This window comes from Gambusia affinis, linkage group LG19, assembly GCF_019740435.1.
Source record: "Gambusia affinis linkage group LG19, SWU_Gaff_1.0, whole genome shotgun sequence".
NCBI classification, from domain to species: domain Eukaryota; kingdom Metazoa; phylum Chordata; class Actinopteri; order Cyprinodontiformes; family Poeciliidae; genus Gambusia; species Gambusia affinis.
In genome coordinates this window covers 22,462,862-22,476,381 of record NC_057886.1, presented here as the reverse complement: position 1 = coordinate 22,476,381, position 13,520 = coordinate 22,462,862, and positions in this window count along the sequence as shown.

Sequence of the window (13,520 nt, the reverse complement as noted above, 5' to 3'; positions counted from 1 at the left end):
AAACTACAGTAATATTGAATAAATTTGAATATCTGATGAAGCTAATTTATCAGATTAAAAGTAACATTTAAAAACTTTTAACCATTTTTCAAGAGATCCACGTTTAGATTCATATTTTTTATTGTTTTGATATGAAATGTCATGTTTTCTTTATCTGTAATCAAGAAATAAAAGTAATCAGTGGAGACTTTTTAGTGATGAATAAAGTATTCATCTTTTAATGACCACGGTTTTTACTTTCTTGTGTATTTGAGTAAATAGAACCACAAATGTTAACTTTAACTCAAAGTCTGAACTTTTCTTCAATTTATAAAGAAATAGTGAAAAAAATCTTATTGTTGCTAAGAGTAAACAAGAATGAATTTTTAATAGTTCAACTCCAAAAAGTGTAAAATCTGACTGATAAAGGTAACAGTCGGTTTCATATAAATACACAATTTAATTGCTCACTAAATCGCCACTAGATGGCGCCCTTACACATGATCCAACAGACAGAAAAAAACTGATTTAATACAGAATTTAGATGTAATGTTACACTGTAGTCTATACGTCGTTCTTTCCTACAAAATAAGATCAAATAATTTTACTGAGAACAATGTAATGGAACATATATGTATATATTTTCCTTCCCATAATTTGAATTTTAACTCCTACAATGCCAAATATTTCAGAATAAATGTAGATTTGAAAACTTATGATTTTCTAGACAACTCAGAAAATCCAGACGAGCCTCATTTCCTTCCCTTAAAAAACAGGTCTTCATGTGATTTGACTATGCAGTTTCCAACCGTAAAAGATCACCATAGAAGTAACCACAGAGTAAATATTGGTCATCTAATTTAACAATAAATAATTTAAAATCAACCTGTTGAACATGTTACAGATCTTTAAACTAGAAGTTTTAAGACCAGTTTCCATCCTTCCTGAGCTGCAGCCACTACAAAAAGTCTGTCCATCGCCAGAAAATACACAAAATAAATGACCATTCACCCAGTAGACTGATTTTATATTTTACTGTTCTTACCTTCATCAGTGGAGATTATAGCAGCTGGTTTTCTCTGGTTTGAAACTGTCCAGTTGGTAAAATAACCTCCCTAAGTGATGACAAAATGTCCATAGAGGTTCAGGTTAAAAGTCAAGCTACTTCACTGTGTGGACAAAATGCTTGAATTATTCCAAAGACCATAACAGAGCCAAAGTGTTTTAGCTGCCCTGAAGTATTTAGTCTATTTCATTCATGATCTATGACCTTTTTTTATCACCGTTGGGACCAAAATGGTGACTTGGTAAACAGTAAACCATAATAATCTGTGGTAATGGGATGCGAGCCTTGAGGAGCCTCACATCTGATTTTTACCCAGTTTGTTGTTCATCTTGGTTTGATACAAACCCACCTTTTCCCAATCGATCAATGTGTTGTGATTAGTTGCATCAAAAGCTGGATCAGGTCCCAGTAAAACCAAATGAGTCAGCATTAAAACGTTTCTAAAAGATTTCGGGGCGTTATTTGGCGAAAAGCAATGAGGCTGATTTAAGCATAATGACAGAGTAACTCCAGGGTTTTGTCAACAGACTGTGTTAAAATGTTGGTTATGACTACGTTGAACTTTCACTCCACACACACAAAACAACAGGAATGTCAGATAATCTGGAATAACACAAGGGAAGATTATTCCTGCATTGTTTCCTGCTTGGCTCTGTAGGAAACCGTGCAGCACCTTTCAGGCCAGACGCCCCTCTCCCTCTTTCACCACCGCAGTATTTACACACTCCTAACAACACTGTCACACCGCCTGAAGACCTGACAGAAGTTATCATTACACAAAGCGCTCTGTTCCATAATTTATAGAGATCCCTGTCCCAGTCATGTGGAGCTCTCCCGAAATAAATTCAAGTAAACACTTACGCGACAAAGAGGCACTCACAGTGGGCTGGTATGCATAAACAGTATGAACAGTGTGACAGTGTAAAACACCCCCGATGCCCCGAGCCCAACACACACACACACACACACACACACGCACACACACACACACACACACACACACACACACACACATGCATATATGAAGGCCAACAGGCCAGCCCTCACTAGAGGCCAGAAATGACCCTAAAGCTCAACCTCATCAATGCACCATCAACCGAAACAAATTCATCTTCAATCAGATCAAAGCACGACTAAAACATGTTATTTTAAAGATTTCTTCATCAGGAGAAACTTTTTTTTTTAAGTTTCATTTTCTTTCTGGAAAGTCTTTCTGCTTGACGATCGGCTCTCCGCTTCACATCAGACTCCTGGAGACGGTGATGCATTTATAAGAACGATGAGAAAACAGCCAAATGCATCAACAGGGAGGCAGTTTGATCTGATGACAGGCGGTCAGGTTGAAAAGAAAGTACACCCCTGTCAGAGCCAGGATGATACCAAGCTCTAAGATCATTACAAACTGACCTGGAGAATAAATAAGGTTCCACTCTGTCAGGATTCTAATACATAGATAAATAAATATAGAGAGAGTTAAAAAGAAAGAAAGACTGAGAGAGATGGAGGAAGAGCCAGAGATGCAAAGAAACGGGCACAGAAAGATATATAGAGAGATCAACAGAAAGCATTTAGTGGTGTTAAGATGTGGACTTTGACTAGGCCATTGATTCTCCTCTTTGTTGCAGAGTAGCTGCTTCGTTTGGAATAAGTGTTCTGCTGAAGATACAGTTTGGACTGAACTCCTGCTGCTGGACAGATGGACTCAGATTGAAGTTTGTAGTCGACTCCATGACTAGGTTGTCCATGTGGCTGCAAAACGAGCCCACAGCATGACTCCTCCGCCACTCTGCTGTCCCTTGTTCCAGAAGTCGTGCTTCATTCAGATGGAGCTTCGTGAACCTGATCAGTTTTAACTCTTTCAGATGAGATCATTTCTAATTGTTCCGTCATTAGTCACATGTTAACAGTCTATGAGGAGCTTCTAAGGAGTTTTATTATTTCTCAGCGGTTTGAAAATGACCTCATAACCCTTTCCAGATTGATGGGCAGCGACCGTTGCTTCTCCAGGGCCATTGGTGATGTCTGTCTGTCTTTGCATCAAACTGTCCAAACTTACTGGACTTGCAGAGGATGTTTAGCAGCAGACTCCACATTTCCCCTCTAAATACTGCAGAAGTGGGGAGGAGGAACTTTGTTTTCCAGATTGTGCTTGAAGATTATGGTGTTATGTTAAAATAATGTGATTATTATCACTGCACCTTTATATCGTTTGTCTGACTCCTTCCTCTTCCAATCATTGTAACCAAACTGTTTGGTTTCAAACAGCAGAAATGGTTGCTATTCGATTTCAAAGGGAATGTTTGGAAACCCGACCCGGCCCGACAGCGAACATACCTTACACCCGCGTCTCCCTCACCCTCCTTCTAAATCACTCCACTGGAGCAGAGTAAACAAACTCCAGTTTGCTCTCTGATATTGAGAGGTTCAGACAAGCGGCAATCCTCCGCTATGACAACACGGCCTCAGACAGACGATGTCATCCATCTTACCTCACTCTCCATCCATCACTGCGCCGGAGTCGACATGTCTGACAGTCCCACTCTCACTTTTCTCATTGGCACGGGTGTGCACATCTGTCACATTTTCCCCGCAGATTTCTTTTATTACGCCAGACGGACTCCGCCTCCTTCGCACCGAAATCCGCCGACACCTGAAGGACAACCAGGCAGAGAGAAGACTTATCGATTGGTCACGGTGTCTGATGTGATCCAGGCGCAGAAACCGCTTCCTGCCATCGTTGAACTACCTGGAAACCTGAACGAAAGAGTCAAACGTTCATGCTTGTATCACCTCCTGAGGAGATCGAGTCATACCTGAAGCAAAGGGAAGCTGACAGATTTATGATCATATCTGAGTAAAACAAAAACAATAGTTTATATGATTTTTTTTAAAAAGACAGTTAAATTTGTTGGCAGTTTTTTATAATAATAAAATCACCAAATTGCTTAGGGAGGGTTCAGCCCCCATGAAAAACGCCCATTGACTCCACTGGTCTGAGGCTGTTTCCTGTAATGATTTAATCTTTTATGCAACGATAAGCAGGATGGAGGCTCAGTCCCAAACATCTAAAACAAAATCATCTCTAAAACAATTGAACATCAAATTGGTGATGTAGCAGCCAAGTCATCTATTAAAACAAAAAGGTTCAGAAAACTGGAAGTAAACGCTTCCTTTAAAGGATTATTTAAAGTTCGTTTTTAAGAGTTTGAAGAAGTTAACGAGTGATTTTTGGGATCTCAGCATCAGTCAGTCCAGAAAAAGACAGATTTCATAGATTCAGGTGTTTTGTAGCAAACACAAAATGATGATTTATGGTGTGAGGAAATCAAATCAAATCAAACTTTATTTGTATAGCACATTTCAGCAGCAAGGCATTTCAAAGTGCTTTACATCAAATCAAACACAAAAATACAATGCAACATAGAATCAACAATAAAAACAACATCAAGTCAGATTCCGTCAATAAATTTGCAATTGATTACGTTTCAAATAAAACTCTAAACAAGTGGGTTTTTAGTTGAGATTTAAAGGAAGTCAGTGTTTCAGCTGTTTTACAGTTTTCTGGAAGTTTGGTCCAGATTTGTGGTGCATAGATGCTGAATGCTGCTTCTCCTCATTTGGTTCTGGTTCTGGGGATGCAGAGCAGAACCAGAACCAGAACCTGAGAGGTTCTGGAAGGTTAATACAACAACAGCAGATCTTTAATGTATTGTGGTGCTAAACCATTCAGTGATTTATAAACTAACAACAGTATTTTAAAGTCTATTCTTTGAGCTACAGGGAGCCAGTGGAGAGACTTTAAAACTGGTGTTATGTGCTCTATCTTCCTGGTTTTAGTTAGAACTCCAGCAGCAGCATTCTGGATCAGCTGCAGCCGTTTGATTGATTTGTTGGACAGACCTGTGAAGACGCTGTTACAATAATCAATACGACTGAAGATAAACGCATGGATGAGTTTCTCTAGATCTGGCTGAGACATTAGTCCTTTAATCCTGGAAATGTTCTTCAGGTGATAGAAGGCCATCTTTGTGACTGTCTTTATGTGGCCCTGGATGTTCAGGTCAGAGTCCATCACTACTCCCAGGTTTTGGGCTGATCGCTGGTTTTTAGTTGTAATAACTGAAGCTGCGCACTGACTCTAGATCGTTCCTCTTTAGGTCCAAAGATAATAACTTCAGTTCTGTTTCTGTTCAGCTGGAGGAAGTTTTGGGACATCCACACATTTATCTGTTCTAAGCATCTGTTCAGTGATTGGATGGGTTCTGAATCACCTGGAAGACGTTAGTCCTTTAATCCTGGAAATATTAAAGGACTAATGTCTATCACCTTCTATCTTCAGGTGATAGAAGGCCGTCTTTGTTATTTATAAAAAAGTAAAGTCTACAAAGATTTTCTGACGTAAAAAAATTAAACCATGATTAATTGGTTGTAGAAGTTTGCACACTTTTTCTTGAAACATCTTCTTCAGATCCAGCATTCAGTCTTTTCATTGGCTGGAGAGCATCAGGCATCTTTATTCAGGTGATCAGATTTAGTTCTGGGCTTTAAATAGGCCAATATAACTTCAGATTTCCTCTATTGAAACCTTTTGGTTCAATACATTTTCTGTAAATTTACATTAAGTTTTCCCTGGAAAAGAAGCTGCTAACAAATTACACCCAATCCTTCAAGCTTTTTAGGAATAATAAAAACATGTCTCAAGAATATAAAACATTTTCTGTCTTGGACTAAATCAAATTAGCATTTATATGACAGAAAACCCAGCAGGTTATCAGCATTTGCTTGTTCTAAATCAGATTTTTACCAGTAAATTCTCACATAAACAGGAAGAGAAAGAGTCAACAGTGGCGAACAGTCTGAGGAGTTATTGAACAAAGCAGCTTCTGACATGAAAGCCATTTTCTCTCTCACTCAGGAGTTTCTTTTCACACCCACGGGGCAGGAATCAGGACGTTTCTGCCTCTGCTGTGAAGCTGTGGTAACAAAGTCAAACTGTATCTTGCAGACTTAGGGGGCCAGCGGGAAGTTTGGCCTTCTGATCCTCGTATAATCTGCCCTGGGGAAGACACCGCTCCTCTCCTTACCTCCATCAAAGGCGCCAAGCCTCGACTTTCAGCCTCACATCCTGATCTGATTGAGGTGGAGAGAAAATATTGACTAATTCACCAGACAAAGCAGAGTCAATATTTGGAGCCGTTTCCATGATGCTGGATGGGATAAAACCGGGAATGTGACCCAAACTGCTCTATTTGCATCTTAATAGCAGGAAGAAAGACAAAAGTCAACTTTATTTACATTATTCTAACGCTGAGCTTCCACAAAAGCTTGATTATTTTCTCCAGAGTCTGGAGAGCTTTACTCAACCCACGGAAAAGTCCCGTAAAGCCCGTGGCACCAGGAGGGGCGCTCGGATAAATCAGCAGCAGGCTGTGAACAAGGCCCGGAGCCGGAGGACCTGTGTGCAACAGGACAGCTCTATCGCTGAATTTCACAGGTCATTACTCTGGCTCCAGCCATCGCTGCCTCCAGTGGCTCTGGAGACGGGCAGCTTTTTCTCAGAGACAACAGCTTACTGGGCTTTGTGCCGGCTAAACAAGCGTGTCTGTCTCACAGCAGTAGATTAATGTCCAGATAGAGCTTTTTACTCCGCAGGGAGACCTGCAGAGGAGCCATCCATCAACCTTTTGGAAACCATTACACAATAACAGAATAACAAAATCAGGGAGACGGGTTCACTGACAGAACCGCGTCCGCTGGGTTTACAGTGGGAGAGGCGGACAAAGGTTCTCAATTAGATCCTCACAAGCAAACAGGAAGGTTCGGATTTCCTGAAAAACCAAAGGAACTCTGGGAATCCGTCCATAGAACATAACTTTTGTTTTCCCAGTGAATGAACGTGAGTTCAGGGCAAAAAGTACTGTTTTATGTAGTAATTTAAATAAAATTATACACAGATATTTAACTCTATAAAACAACTTATAAAATCCATAAATAAATGTGAAAAGCATGTGTGAATTAAATGTATTTATCAAAGTAATGTGATACAGAATGTTTTTTTCTGTTAGCCATAAGCAGGTCAACCAATCAGATGTTAGGCTCTAATAAATGATTTACTTTAATGGACTAGTTTAGTATTTTTAAAAAGTAATAAATATTCATTTGCCACAATTATTACAGTTTAAAGAATAAGAAATACGTTTTTAGTTGGATGGTGGCACTTTCTGCCCTCCATACAAATGTTAAGAAAAACTTAGCTTGATAAAGAAAAGCAAAAATTGACAAACTGCATAATCTTAATGACAGATTTAAAGCTAAATTTAACCTAAGGTTATTTTACTTAGTGCATTTATTTCATAATATTGCAGTTAAAATGCACAGAAAAGATAAAAACATAAAAATATTCCAAAATATTTTTCAGTTTAACGACTCAAAATGCACATTTCTCAAAATATAAAAAGTAAACCTCTCTAAATGAATAAAAATTAAGAGGAGGAGCTTTTGCTCACACTGTAGCTTTTTAAACTAATCTATACAAAACTTTTACTTTTAAATTCTTTTTAGACATTTTTCTCTGAAACATAAAGCAGAAACATTTCTATTCACGATGCTCCTGGGTTTTTGTTTCTTTGCAGACTGATTGATGACTCCATGCTGCTCTGCACCGGCGGCGTCTCCGTTCTACAGGAGCTTCTTCTTCTTCTTCTCTGATTGTCGTGTGTGTGCTAAACACACAAACCCTCCACATGAATGACAGTAAACAACACAAGAGCTCTGGTTGCCTCCCCCCACCATGCTACTCCCACCCTGAGGAGAGAGGGGTCACACAAACAGCATCTGACTGGCTCTTAATTTGTTTAAAGCGGCCCGTTCAAACAGGCTCCCCAGCAGGGAGAAAAGCTCGTTTCCAGGGCCGGAGCTGCGTTGTTCAGGAAGGAGATCAGGCTGCTGCTCCAGAGGCGCCGGCTTGTAATTAACACACTGCAGATTACGTTTACAGGACCAACACGGCCTGAATGAGTTTTATGATGCTGTGAAGACACAGCCTCTCTGTTTGTGTCCTGGGTGAGAACAGCTGACAGGGGAAAGTTTCAACCTGAGCAGGAATCCTCAGGATTCCCTCTGGTTCCTGATGCGTCTCCTGCGTTGAGCCTCGCTGCATAATTCATTCCTGTTCTCACATCCTGCAGCTTTCCTTCACTTGCTCCCAGTCAAGCTGCTGCTTTAACTTCACACACCAGATGATGTCATTTCTAAGCAGCTTCCTGTTCGTCCTTTCCATCAATGACCTTACAGAAATAACCGCTGCTGCTCATCGATCTTCAAATATTCCCAAACTCTAAGGCTGTTTTCACACCTGATATTCTGGTAAACTCCGTTCATTTCAGGACATTTTCCCTCCTCGCCTCTGGGGGCGCTGCAACAAAAACCTCTGAAGACACTGAGCGCAACTTCCTTTTTTATAAACGGAAACAAAAGTGGAGTTTTAGTGTTTGTGGGATTTCTCTTCTGTCAAGCTGTTACTTCTAGCAAGTTTGTTTCGGTTGTATTTACCCAGAATACCTTGTGCTGCAGTCCACTTCCTGCTTTTGGAGCGGTCTCTGGTCTGCTTGGTGTTCATTTATGCCTTCAAACCGAACTGAAATTCATGAAATAAAACTACATAATGCTCAAAGAAGTTGAGCATTAAACCAGATGAGCTACAGCAGCAGCAGATACACTGCAAAAACAAACTCAAACCACATATTTTTGATCTAGTTTCTAGCACAAATATCTCTGCACACTTGAAATACGACAAAACTGAACTGCAAGTAAATTCTCAGTAAGATATATGAGCTTGTTTTGAGTTATTATAGGTGGAATAATCTGCCAATAGGAGATATACTTTTACTTAAAACAATCTCCTATATCTTGATTTCATTTATTTATTTCAAACAGGTTTTTAAGAACAAGAAAACAAGCAATCAAATTAGTTTTGTCTGGTTTCATACCAACATATTTGCGCTAGAAACTAGATCAAAATTACTTGTTAAGATTTTATGTTTTGATTTCAGCTGCAGAGTTTAAACAGCAGAAGGATATGAATCCATCCCAGACTTATATTTTATCACAGGGTTAAAATTTTGAAACAAGCTGAACATGAACTGTGTGAACGTCTTCCAGAGGATCTGATCCCAGATCAGGAGGCAGGGAAGAGCCGGTCATGTGGAAAACAAAAGCCCGGCTCCTCCATCCATCTTCCCAAACCTGTGTGTCTAAAGCACTTCACAGTGAATTAGGCTGAAGTGGAAACCCACTCTCCAGACTTGCAGCCCTTCTTTCCACTCCACGGCCAGGTGATAAATCTCCCGTTCTCCAGCGCCGCGCTGCTTCAGCTCTCCCCGAGAGTCTGACCCGAGACGGAGAAGCTTCAAACAGCGACACCAGACACACGGCGGCGCAAATTCAAGCCACATATTTAGTGAAAAGCAGCAACGTGTTTCCCTCTAGTTTGGGATAAACTCCTGCTAATCAAAGGCTGCATGTTCCATAGGCTGGATATACAGAAGAGAAGAAAAAAGAGGAGTAATTCTCTCTAATTAACACGTTGCAGCTTGTTTGTAATTCATATACAAACAGAAATATAAAACCAACAATTTGTGGTTTCAGGAGGAGCAGTGTGCTCAAACTATTATGAAAAACAATAACTGATCAATGTATTTGACATTAATCTTGATTCCTGATTGGGAGCTTAAATCCAAGACGTCAGAACTTCAGGTTCTTGTTTTGAACAGCTGAGAAAAGCTGGAAATTCATCTCAGATATTAGCTTTAATTCTGCATCACAGTGTTTATGTGGCGTGTTTGTGCAGCAACTTGACAGAATGCAATTATGTGACAGAACCCACAGGCGCTCAGTCAGCAGCAGGCAGACGCCAGCCTGGTTCTGCCGCAGGGCTTTTCCTCCAGATAACCTTCCACCCTGCAGAGTGCTGGATCTGGAGGAGCTGCCTGCTTCTGGAAACTCATCTTTGATTCTTCTCTACTTGACGTTTCTAATTTAAACTTAGGATTAGACTTCACCCATTTCCTAACTGGCTGGGCTCTGAGCGGCATCTGGAAAGTTACATTTCATGGGCAACATCCAGGTGAATCATTAACGCTGCAGAGTGTAACTTTTATAAAATAGGATTTTAAAATTGTCGTGTGGAGACAGGAGGAGGGTTCTAGCGCTGGCAATCAAGCTTGTGTACTCTACTTTGTTCACCACAATGGAGTCAGCCATGAATGCTCATGCTAGTTAGCTTAGCCACCGATAACAGTGGATAAACTGTTTTCCTGGAGGAGTTATTTCTCCGCTACTAGCACTTTGAGAATTATAGAATAGTCGGTTAGAAAAATAATCAATAGTTGCAGACTTACATCAAATGTTTTTCTGGATAACTTCATATCTATTTGTCTTGTTTGTTTTACATCTAAATAAAAATGAATAGCTGAGAATGAGAATGACTCACTATGAAAGGATTTCTGATTTTATGGGACTTTCATGTGTTAGACATGTTTTATGGTTCTTGAGCGAACACAGAAGAATGTTAAGTTTACTTTTGTTATTCTTACTAGAAAAAGGAAGCAAATCTGGAATCAGTTTGCCGATATCTTGCAATCGGTCTGAGAATCCCTCAGGCCTCATGGAACCAGGTCTTCAGCTTCTCATCGTTCAATCAGAGCCGAAGGAACAGAGTGGATTAATAATCGGAGCGAGCTGGCAGGATGAAGGGCAGATAAACCTGAACACACTGGAGGTGCCATGGGGGGATTTATCACCGAGGGACACCCAGGAAATGAGTGATTGATGGATCACACGCCGCTCGTTGGGCACAGACTGGAGCTGGAAGCTGGCAGCGGAGCCGAGCCCAGACAGAACAAAGGCCCGGCTCGGAGCGAGCGCCGGCCTGCCGCTGGAGCCCCGCAGCTTCATATTTACATACGACGCTCAGGAGGTAATTGCAGTGAATTCCTGTAGAAGGTGCAAACAGGGGGCTGTTTCTTTATCCCACACAACAAACACACCAACGAGGAACACTGCAAAACTGCAAAGTCTCACCAGGTAGTTTTGGTTGAGTTTTTAGTACAAATACTTTAGTATGCTTGAAATAAGACAAAACTAACTATTAAGTAAGTTTTCACCAAGATGTAGCAGTTTAAGTCAATAATTTATCAATATTATGTTATTATTTCACTTACAGCGTGGAAAAAATATCATGTTTTAAATGAAATAATCTACCAATGGAATGCAAACTTTACAATATTAATTAATTACTTAAAACAAGCTCCTAACCCTTGCTGCAAAGCTCCTTCTAAGTTATCAACCTTCCAGAACCTCTCAGGTTCTGGTTCTGGTTCTGCTCTGCATCCCCAGAACCAGAACCAAATGAGGAGAAGCAACATTCAGCATCTATGCACCAAAAATCTGGAACAAACTTCCAGAAAACTGTAAAACAGCTGAAACACTGACTTCCTTTAAATCTCAACTAAAAACCCACTTGTTTAAAGTTTTATTTGAAACGTAATCAATTGCAAATTTATTGACGGAATCTGACTTGATGTTGTGTTTTTGTTGTTGATTCGATGTAAAGCACTTTGAAATGCCTTGATGCTGAAATGTGCTATACAAATAAAGTTTGATTTGATTTGATTTTGATTTTAATACACTCCAAATAAGCCAAAACAAAGATATTTGCATTAAGAACTAAGCAAAAATACTTTTTTGTGTTTTTGCAGTGTAAAGTTGCAGAAGGGCAACTTTACCAAAACAAAATCTTATCATGTATTCTTGTTTAGTTACTAACGCAAATATCTCATTACAGTTGAAATAAGACAAAACTAACTGAGGAGCAAGAAATATGTTCTTATACTTAGTAAATAATTTCCTAATACTGACTTAAAACAAGTAAAAAGTAAATAAAATCAATTAATTGCATAAACAAACTTTCTATTTATCTATTTTATCTTGTAGTTATTATGTAAGATCTGTGTGGCTCCTTTAATTGTCTCTTAGGGATAAATAAATGTTTTTATAAATTGAATTCACTATTGATTTTTTTTTTTAAAGTGCAGATAATTTCACTTATAACATGGGAAAATGTCGTGTTTTAGGTGAAGTAATTTGCGAGTGTAACTTTTTTATCAATATTAAGAAATTATTGATTTAAAACATGATCACAGATCTTGCTGAAACATTGCTTGAAAGTTAGTTTTGACTTACTTTTGGTGTAGGAATTAGATGAAAATAAAAGTTAAGCTTCTGTGTTTTTTGCCGTGTAAAACTTCTCAATCCAAAAAATAAACAGATTAGCTACTGCTTGTGTACTCAGATTAGGGAAGAGCGGTTTCCATGACACCAAGAAACCGCAGAAATAATTAGCATTAAAATCAGTTTCTCTGAAAGTCTGGTTTAACGTGGAGCCGCCCGTATCTCACCAGGCGTTCACAGTAGTTGATGGGCAAAAGCCAAAACGTGTCAGGGTTGCTATGGTTCGTGAATTTAAGTAAACGAGCTACGCCCTCGCTTGGCAGGGCCGCCCCATGCACATCAAAGTAAGGTCTGACCTTGCATACCAGATGAGGTTTCGATTAATGAGGTCTGAACATCAAACACTGAGATTCCTCCCCCTACAAATCAAAGAAATTTACAGCCTGGAAAGAAAGAAATACCTGAAATAAGAAAGGAAAAGGACTCCATGTCAGCGTCTCCGTTTGAACACCGGTAGCAGGGAGAGGATTCAAAAAGCCTCTGATTATCTGATGAGTGGGAAGCCACAACTTTCACCAAGAAAATAAAACTTCTTACAGGATGTTTATGTTTCAACCAAACAGCTAAACCAGGAAAACGACAGAGACGACGCCTTCGGTTACTGTTCCGGTCAACAGCAACCGGAACGACTTAGGATTCCTCTCAACGAATGACAAAAGCCTGAAACTGGAATAAAATCAAATCATGGTGCAGAGAGATGTTAAAGCTGGTTGACTACATTATAAAACAAACATTTTCATAAAGAAGGGAAGAAGTAAAACTGGAAACAGACATGGCGTTCAGTGGATGACTACAAATATTTGGACCTTAAAGTTATGAGATGCTGAAATTAAAACGTCCCCGAAATCAAAATTAGACCATCTAACATGATTAGTTGGAGAAACAAAGTAACAGAAGCATTGAGAAAAGCCTGAGTTAATTCTAAAATTGTGTAGGAAACTAATTGGCACAAACCTTAAAGGGGAAACATCGCACAAAATTCGTATTTTGTGCGTCATTGTGCTTCCATTTAGTTCTCAAATGTTTCTAAAAAAACAACCCATGGTTTAAAAACACTTGGTGATAAGTTAATGTTTTGGCATCTGGAAAATTGTTCAGTCCCATTTGACAAGTGCTGCACCGTTACCTAGCAACCTCAGCCGAGCTCCAGCACATTTTGTCAGTAGGTTTTCCCTTTGTATCCGCT